At 47.2% G+C, this 10360-nt stretch overlaps 1 long non-coding RNA gene across 1 annotated transcript; it reads left to right on the plus strand.

Annotated features, from left to right (window-relative positions):
- The first annotated feature begins 271 nt into the window (after window positions 1–271).
- Window positions 272–9851, plus strand: LOC140374780 (uncharacterized). The gene is made up of 3 exons (XR_011929112.1): window positions 272–351; window positions 2752–2815; window positions 9762–9851. It is a non-coding gene; the product is annotated as an uncharacterized lncRNA (long non-coding RNA).
- The last annotated feature ends 509 nt before the right edge of the window (window positions 9852–10360 follow it).

The following is a 10360-nucleotide window of genomic DNA, read 5'->3' on the forward strand; positions in this document are numbered from 1 at the left end:
AATAACTCTGCCCCTCAAATCTGCCTTAGCTGCATCCCAGAGAAACAATGTCCTTTTCCATTGTCTTTATCGACTGAGGGTCATTGAGAAGACAAGCATTAAACCTCCAAAGTGTGTTTTATACCTCATTGTGTAATATCATATTAAGTGGATAAAGTAAGTGTAAAGGCTTAGGCAGTTCACAAAGGTTAAAAAGGCAAGCAAAATAAAAGACTCCAGTCCCACACCTGCATAAATAGACTGTTTAATTATGTACAAATGATTAATAACCATGTAATGACTCGTTTCAGTGAGAGTTTCTTACCGAAGCTGAGCCGGGACGTCCTGAGCGGAGGCCGAGTGCAGCTTGTGGTGAGAACGGACTTTTGTGTGACTCTAGAGGGACTTTTGTGTGACTCTAGAGGGCCTTTTGTGTGACTCTAGAGGGCCTTTTGTGTGGCTCTGGAGGGACTTTTGTGTGGCTCTGGAGGGACTTTTGTGTGGCTCTGGAGGGACTTTTGTGTGACTCTAGAGGGACTTTTGTGTGGCTCTGGAGGGACTTTTGTGTGGCTCTGGAGGGCCTTTTGTGTGACTCTAGAGGGCCTTTTGTGTGACTCTAGAGGGCCTTTTGTGTGGCTCTGAAGGGACTTTTGTGTAGCTCTGAAGGGACTTTTGTGTAGCTCTGGAGGGACTTTTGTGTGGCTCTGGAGGGACTTTTGTGTGGCTCTGGAGGGACTTTTGTGTGACTCTAGAGGGACTTTTGTGTGGCTCTGGAGGGACTTTTGTGTGGCTCTGGAGGGACTTTTGTGTGACTCTAGAGGGACTTTTGTGTGGCTCTGGAGGGACTTTTGTGTGGCTCTGGAGGGCCTTTTGTGTGACTCTGGAGGGACTTTTGTGTGGCTCTGGAGGGACTTTTGTGTGACTCTGGAGGGACTTTTGTGTGGCTCTGGAGGGCCTTTTGTGTGACTCTAGAGGGCCTTTTGTGTGACTCTAGAGGGCCTTTTGTGTGGCTCTGGAGGGACTTTTGTGTGGCTCTGGAGGGCCTTTTGTGTGACTCTAGAGGGCCTTTTGTGTGACTCTAGAGGGCCTTTTGTGTGGCTCTGAAGGGACTTTTGTGTAGCTCTGAAGGGACTTTTGTGTAGCTCTGGAGGGACTTTTGTGTGGCTCTGGAGGGACTTTTGTGTGGCTCTGGAGGGACTTTTGTGTGACTCTAGAGGGACTTTTGTGTGGCTCTGGAGGGACTTTTGTGTGGCTCTGGAGGGACTTTTGTGTGACTCTAGAGGGACTTTTGTGTGGCTCTGGAGGGACTTTTGTGTGGCTCTGGAGGGACTTTTGTGTGACTCTAGAGGGACTTTTGTGTGGCTCTGGAGGGACTTTTGTGTGGCTCTGGAGGGCCTTTTGTGTGACTCTAGAGGGACTTTTGTGTGGCTCTGGAGGGACTTTTGTGTGACTCTGGAGGGACTTTTGTGTGACTCTAGAGGGACTTTTGTGTGGCTCTGGAGGGACTTTTGTGTGACTCTAGAGGGACTTTTGTGTAGCTCTGGAGGGACTTTTGTGTGACTCTGGAGGGACTTTTGTGTGACTCTGGAGGGACTTTTGTGTGGCTCTGGAGGGACTTTTGTGTAGCTCTGGAGGGACTTTTGTGTGATTCTAGAGGGCCTTTTGTGTGGCTCTGGAGGGACTTTTGTTTGACTCTACAGGGACTTTTGTGTGGCTCTGGAGGGACTTTTGTGTGATTCTGGAGGGACTTTTGTGTGACTCTAGAGGGACTTTTGTGTGGCTCTGGAGGGACTTTTGTGTGACTCTAGAGGGACTTTTGTGTGGCTCTGGAGGGACTTTTGTGTGACTCTGGAGGGACTTTTGTGTGGCTCTGGAGGGACTTTTGTGTAGCTCTGGAGGGACTTTTGTGTGATTCTAGAGGGCCTTTTGTGTGACTCTGGAGGGACTTTTGTTTGACTCTACAGGGACTTTTGTGTGGCTCTGGAGGGACTTTTGTGTGACTCTAGAGGGCCTTTTGTGTGGCTCTGGAGGGACTTTTGTGTAGCTCTGGAGGGACTTTTGTGTGATTCTAGAGGGCCTTTTGTGTGGCTCTGGAGGGACTTTTGTTTGACTCTACAGGGACTTTTGTGTGGCTCTGGAGGGACTTTTGTGTGATTCTGGAGGGACTTTTGTGTGACTCTAGAGGGACTTTTGTGTGGCTCTGGAGGGACTTTTGTGTGACTCTAGAGGGACTTTTGTGTGGCTCTGGAGGGACTTTTGTGTGACTCTGGAGGGACTTTTGTGTGGCTCTGGAGGGACTTTTGTGTAGCTCTGGAGGGACTTTTGTGTGATTCTAGAGGGCCTTTTGTGTGACTCTGGAGGGACTTTTGTTTGACTCTACAGGGACTTTTGTGTGGCTCTGGAGGGACTTTTGTGTGACTCTAGAGGGCCTTTTGTGTGGCTCTGGAGGGACTTTTGTGTAGCTCTGGAGGGACTTTTGTGTGATTCTAGAGGGCCTTTTGTGTGGCTCTGGAGGGACTTTTGTTTGACTCTACAGGGACTTTTGTGTGGCTCTGGAGGGACTTTTGTTTGACTCTACAGGGCCTTTTGTGTGACTCTGGAGGGACTTTTGTTTGACTCTACAGGGACTTTTGTGTGGCTCTGGAGGGACTTTTGTGTGACTCTAGAGGGCCTTTTGTGTGGCTCTGGAGGGACTTTTGTGTAGCTCTGGAGGGACTTTTGTGTGATTCTAGAGGGCCTTTTGTGTGACTCTGGAGGGACTTTTTTGTGCAGGTGGATCCAGGTGTGCGTTTGGCCTCTCGCTCCTGCCCCGGGATCAGCTCAGATACAAAATTACGTGAGTCTTCTGCCGGATTCTTTCACACACACTCCAGCGACACACAAACACACACACACACACACACGCACACAAATACACAAACACACACACACACACACACGCACACAAACACACAAACACACACAAACGCACAAACACACACACACACAAACACAAACGCACAAACACACACACGCACACAAACACACAAACACACACAAACGCACAAACACACACACACACACAAACACACAAACGCACAAACACACACAAACAAACACACACAAACACACACACATGCACACACACACACACAAACACTAACACACACACACACACACACACATACACACACACACACACACACATACACACACACACATACACACACACACACACGCACACACACACACACACACATACACACACACACACGCACACAATTATTACACATTGGTTTAGTTCATTTTACAGGCCAAAAAATTGAGAAAATGCACTTTTAAAACACACTTCTTGTTGTTGTTGTTGTTGTTGTTGTTGTTGTTGTTGTTGTTGTTGTTGTTTACTGTTAAAACATGAGCAAAGTAAAAATCACAATCGTCTTTTTCATCTTCAAATGAATAAACACAGCATCACAGACGACGAGGGGCGGGGTTTCCCTTTTGAGACGCACACACCAGGACGAACAGTTACGCGCCGGCTCTGGGCCACAGGGGAGTCACTCACTCCACTGTCTCTGTCCCTGATGTCCAGCTCCTCCTCTCCAAACTCTGACCAGTATCGACCCTAATAATAATAATGATAATAATGATAATAATGATAATAATGATTATAATTATAAATATAGCCGCAAGCGGCAATGATCGGCCCTCGCCACACCACCGCCACGCCGCAAGAGGAGGGGGCGCTAAAGCGCCCCAATTGTCCTTTTATTACGCCTACTGCTGAATCTGTGACGCTGTCACATCTTCTCCCCTTTGTTTTACCATCAAAAAGCAATTTTATTTTGAATTCTTGGCAAAATGTGCGGCTTTGCCGCACAGACACCGTGACTCTTTGAATAAAAATGTGGATAACTTTTGATGGTCCTGAAGATGAGTCTCACCAAATTTCAGGTTAATATGTCTAACGCCCTAAGAGGAGTTTGTGAAAGTCTAAAGTGTAAACATGTTCTGGTGATTTCCCCATTGGAATAACATGGAAGGTTTCGGTCATCGTTACGGCAACGCCATAACAATTATGACATGGGTCATTGACTTCTTTGATGGGGCCAAAATTGAGTTGTTTGTCAAATTTCAGATAATTTTGCAAAACTAAATATTTAACCTCCATATAAAATCTGTAGGGGGCGCTGTGGCTCCAAATGAATTTATTTCACTTCAAGTAGGTTTAGGGCAAAGAGTTTAACAACTGATTCTAATTTGACGCAATTCGGACTTTATCTGCGCAAACGGCATAAATGTTAAATTTGGGAGATTTCTGAAATTCTAGCTACAGTTTGTGGCTTCGCCGCACAGAGACCGTGAGAGGTATCAATGTAATTTGGATAACTTTTGATGTCCCACTCCTCAGAACCATTTTCACCAAATTTCAGCTTTTTAGGGCAAACGCCCTGGGAGGAGTTCGTAAAAGTACGACGTTTGGAAAAACTCCCGAGTCATGCTTAGCCATTTTTTAACCAATATGGCCGACATTTGGTTGGGCGGACGGCGTTGCCGTAATAATATTTTTTACTTCTCTTGTCACCATCTACCTCTGCGCCAAATTTCATGATTCTACGATCAGATTTTTTTTGGGTCATTTCCCATCTCTCAATGCATTTTTGGTACATTTGGGGGCGCTGACGCGCAAATTTTTTTATTTTAGAAAAGGGAAATAGCCAGAATGTAGAGAGGCACGATTTTTAGAGGTGTGAACATTTATGTGACTTTTCGTCAATGTTCACTGGGTGAAAAATAGGGGGGTTGGTCCCGAGAAGAAGAAGAAGAAGAAAGAATAATATTCCGATGCGAAAACAATGTTTCCCATTTTTCAAATATCATAAACTATACATACCTTATGATGTGGGTCCCTGGTCACTGACGGGTACTTTCGTTAATTTTGAGTGGGCTCCGCCCACTTTGTGTTTTTGGCCCTCTATACAGTAATAATGTTACATTTTTGCATTACATGCTTATATGCACGGAACATGCAAGAGATGGGGAACGTATTCGTGAGCTACTTAGCGCAAATGAGTGCTTTATATGGGGTCGTCATCCCAATGTAAAGTGCTCGTTTAGTGCGCACTTTTGCACGGGCTTCGCCCGTTTACAACGGTAATGTTCCATTTTCCTACTACTAATTAGTATGCACGGGGCGTGCGTGAGTGAAGGAGTGCGTTAGTGAGTGTTTGGAAGTGGGCGAGCGCTTCGCGCTCGATTTCGTGCGCACTTTCGCAGCCGTGCTTCGCACGGCCTTACGAGATTAATAGTCCTCTCGCCAGCTTGTGGCGCTCGGGCCTAATAATAATAATAATAATAATAATAATGATAATGATAATGATAATGATAATGATAATGATAATAATCTATTGTTTAAGCAGGAAATCAATATTTACTCTTTAATCAGACAAATTGAATAACATTGCAGTTGATTATGTGGAAAATGATTATGACAAACATGTAACAAACAATTATTGAAACGATTATTTGGACTGAACATTGAGACTTTTTAACACTTTTAAACCAAATAAAGGTGTAAAGCTTCTGGACAGAGATTATTTATGAATAACTCTTCTAAAGTTGTTGAAAAAGCCCGTCGTGCTGCGGCTTCTGTTGCCGAGGGCAACGACCTGTGGAATCTGAGCTGAACTGGAGCTCTGTCCCATAAGTGGATAAGTGGATTCTGCTGACCAATCAAACCAGATCCACGGGACGGCGCACACGGCGGCCGCTCCCAAAACACATCCCCGAAAGCATCGCCAAGGAGCTGCACGCCACGGCAACCGGGAGAAGACACGGACTCTGGGATCAAACGTTGACACATTTCTGATCCTTCCGGAAGCTTCAGTCGTTCTCGGCTCGTGAATGTGGCATAAACAGACAAAACTCACACAAGTACAGCTTTTGACTCGTTACAAATATATTTAGACGATGATCACGTCCCAGATTCATCGTGAAACCTTCATTTTTCAGATTTAAAACGTGAAGAATCCAAACCAGGTCCAGAAGAACGTCTGCTTTTCATTTAAGAAGAAACTAATCTGGACTAAACCTGGACTTAACTTTAAGAAAATAAACTCCAGACTCCACGTCTGAGGAGCAGGGGGAGGAGCAAGATGAGGAGCAAGAGGAGGAGGAGCATGAGGAGGAAGAGGAGCAAGATGAGGAGCAGGAAGAGGAGGAGAAACACACCTCTAATGCCTCCTTTACATTCTGGGTGTCTCCTCCTCTGGCGCCTCCAATGGACAGAAAATGCAATGCGTTTTCTCCAAACTTAAAGTGAGTGTGACGTGGCTCTACAGCGCCCCCTGTGACAGGAAGTGTTATCTCTACAGTGCCCCCTGTGACAGGAAGTGTTATCTCTACAGCGCCCCCTGTGACAGGAAGTGTTATCTCTACAGGGCCCCCTGTGACAGGAAGTGTTATCTCTACAGGGCCCCCTGTGACAGGAAGTGTTATCTCTACAGGGCCCCCTGTGACAGGAAGTGTTAGCTCTACAGGGCCCCCTGTGACAGGAAGTGTTATCTCTACAGGGCCCCATGTGACAGGAAGTGTTATCTCTACAGGGCCCCCTGTGACAGGAAGTGTTATCTCTACAGGGCCCCCTGTGACAGGAAGTGTTATCTCTACAGGGCCCCCTGTGACAGGAAGTGTTAGCTCTACAGGGCCCCCTGTGACAGGAAGTGTTATCTCTACAGGGCCCCATGTGACAGGAAGTGTTATCTCTACAGGGCCCCCTGTGACAGGAAGTGTTATCTCTACAGTGCCCCCTGTGACAGGAAGTGTTATCTCTACAGGGCCCCCTGTGACAGGAAGTGTTATCTCTACAGGGCCCCCTGTGACAGGAAGTGTTATCTCTACAGGGCCCCCTGTGACAGGAAGTGTTATCTCTACAGGGCCCCCTGTGACAGGAAGTGTTATCTCTACAGGGCCCCCTGTGACAGGAAGTGTTATCTCTACAGCGCCCCATGTGACAGGAAGTGTTATCTCTACAGCGCCCCATGTGACAGGAAGTGTTATCTCTACAGCGCCCCATGTGACAGGAAGTGTTATCTCTACAGCGCCCCATGTGACAGGAAGTGTTAGCTCTACAGGGCCCCCTGTGACAGGAAGTGTTATCTCTACAGCGCCCCATGTGACAGGAAGTGTTATCTCTACAGCGCCCCCTGTGACAGGAAGTGTTATCTCTACAGTGCCCCCTGTGACAGGAAGTGTTATCTCTACAGCGCCCCATGTGACAGGAAGTGTTATCTCTACAGCGCCCCCTGTGACAGGAAGTGTTATCTCTACAGCGCCCCATGTGACAGGAAGTGTTATCTCTACAGCGCCCCATGTGACAGGAAGTGTTATCTCTACAGCGCCCCCTGTGACAGGAAGTGTTATCTCTACAGCGCCCCATGTGACAGGAAGTGTTATCTCTACAGCGCCCCATGTGACAGGAAGTGTTATCTCTACAGCGCCCCATGTGACAGGAAGTGTGACATCGGGAGCAAAACATTCAGTTTTTCAAAATGTTATGGAATTTGGCAGAAAATTACACAGCGTCACTACGGCAGTAACCATGGCGACGCCAGAAACCTCCCATGTTATTCTAATGGCAGTCACTCTTTCCTTTGACACGCTCCTCCAGGGGCCGCTAGAGGCGCTAGAGGGGCCCCGTTCATTCTAATCCAACTTGTTATTCAAGTTTATTGTACAATTCACAACAGGAAGAACAAAACACAAAACCTTCATTTCTATTTATTCAGTTCTGACATGAATCATACATTTTGTCTGTGCTTAGTGACACTGGCCCACACTGGCCCACACTGGCCCACACTGGCCCACACTGGCCCACACTGGCCCACACTGGCCCACACTGGCCCACACTGGCCCTCACTGACCCACACTGGCCCACACTGGCCCACACTGGCCCTCACTGACCCACACTGGCCCACACTGGCCCTCACTGACCCACACTGGCCCACACTGGCAGACACTCCAGACACTTTTTCCTTCACTTTTAGATTTATTCTTTCCCATGTTTGACGTCCGTAGACGTCAGCGCGCTTTCTGCCTCTGCCACGTCTGTGCTGAGCGTGTGTGTGTTTGACCACGCCCCTCTGGGCCACGCCTCCACCTTATGGGTGGAGCTTTTGTATCTTTAACATCGGACCCAGTCTCTAAGTGTTACAGTCTGTGTGAGAGACCTGTAAAAGACGTGTAAGAGACATGTGAGACGTGTGAGACGTGTGAGATGTTTGAGACGTGTAAGAGACATGTGAGACGTGTGAGACGTGTGAGATGTTTGAGACGTGTAAGAGACATGTGAGACGTGTGAGACATGTAAAAGGCGTGTGAGACGTGTGAGACGTGTGAGAGACGTGTAAAAGACGTGTAAGAGACATGTGAGACGTGTGAGACATGTAAAAGACGTGTGAGACGTGTGAGACGTGTGAGACATGTAAAAGACGTGTGAGACGTGTGAGACGTGTGAGACATGTAAAAGGCGTGTGAGACGTGTGAGACATGTAAAAGGCGTGTGAGACGTGTGAGACGTGTGAGACATGTAAAAGGCGTGTGAGACGTGTGAGAGACGTGTAAAAGACGTGTAAGAGACATGTGAGACGTGTGAGACGTGTGAGATGTTTGAGACGTGTCAGAGACATGTGAGACGTGTGAGACATGTAAAAGACGTGTGAGACGTGTGAGACGTGTGAGACATGTAAAAGGCGTGTGAGACGTGTGAGACATGTAAAAGGCGTGTGAGACGTGTGAGACGTGTGAGAGACGTGTAAAAGACGTGTAAGAGACATGTGAGACGTGTGAGACGTGTGAGACATGTAAAAGGCGTGTGAGACGTGTGAGACGTGTGAGAGACGTGTAAAAGACGTGTAAGAGACATGTGAGACGTGTGAGACGTGTGAGACATGTGAGACGTGTGAGATGTTTGAGACGTGTAAGAGACATGTGAGACGTGTGAGACGTGTGAGACATGTAAAACACGTGTGAGACGTGTGAGAGACGTGTAAGAGACATGTGAGACGTGTGAGACATGTAAAAGACGTGTGAGACGTGTAAGACGTGTGAGACATGTGAGACGTGTGAGACGTGTAAAAGACGTGTGAGACGTGTGAGACGTGTGAGATGTGTGAGACATGTAAAAGACGTGTGAGACGTGTGAGACATGTAAAAGACGTGTGAGACGTGTGAGACATGTAAAAGACGTGTGAGACGTGTGAGAGACGTGTAAAAGACGTGTAAGAGACATGTGAGACGTGTGAGACGTGTAAAAGACGTGTGAGACGTGTGAGATGTTTGAGACGTGTGAGACATGTAAAAGACGTGTGAGACGTGTGAGACGTGTAAAAGACGTGTGAGACGTGTGAGACGTGTGAGACGTGTGAGACGTGTGAGACATGTAAAAGACGTGTGAGACGTGTGAGACGTGTGAGACATGTAAAAGACGTGTGAGACGTGTGAGACATGTAAAAGACGTGTGAGACGTGTGAGACGTGTGAGACATGTAAAAGACGTGTGAGACGTGTGAGACGTGTGAGACATGTAAAAGACGTGTGAGACGTGTGAGACATGTAAAAGACGTGTGAGACGTGTGAGACGTGTAAAAGACGTGTGAGACGTGTGAGAGACGTGTAAAAGACGTGTAAGAGACATGTGAGACGTGTGAGACGTGTGAGACATGTGAGACGTGTGAGACGTGTAAAAGACGTGTGAGACGTGTGAGATGTTTGAGACATGTGAGACGTTCTGTTCTTCTGTTTCAGGAGCCGAGATCCAGAGTCCAAAACGAGTCTCATCAGCTCCGAGTCAAAAACAGAGAATTTCATTCAGAGACAAAAAAGTACAGCAGAGCAAGAAGAGGACTAAACCAGGACTAAACCAGGACTAAACCAGCACTAAACCAGGACTAAACCAGCACTAAACCAGGACTAAACCAGGACTAAACCAGCACTAAACCAGGACTAAACCAGGACTAAACCAGGACTAAACCAGCACTAAACCAGGACTAAACCAGGACTAAACCAGGACTAAACCAGGACTAAACCAGGACTAAACCAGGACTAAACCAGGACTAAACCAGGACTAAACCAGGACTAAACCAGGTCTAAACCAGGACTAAACCAGGACTAAACCAGGACTAAACCAGGTCTAAACCAGGACTAAACCAGGACTAAACCAGGACTAACCCAGGACTAAACCAGGACTAAACCAGGACTAAACCAGGACTGAACCAGGACTAAACCAGGACTGAACCAGGACTAAACCAGGACTAAACCAGGACTAAACCAGGACTGAACCAGGACTAAACCAGGACTAAACCAGGACTGAACCAGGACTGAACCAGGACTAAACCAGGACTGAA

This window comes from Eucyclogobius newberryi, unplaced genomic scaffold, assembly GCF_026437365.1.
Source record: "Eucyclogobius newberryi isolate DKJ021-1_F unplaced genomic scaffold, fEucNew1.0.hap1 SCAF_310, whole genome shotgun sequence".
NCBI lineage: Eukaryota > Metazoa > Chordata > Actinopteri > Gobiiformes > Gobiidae > Eucyclogobius > Eucyclogobius newberryi.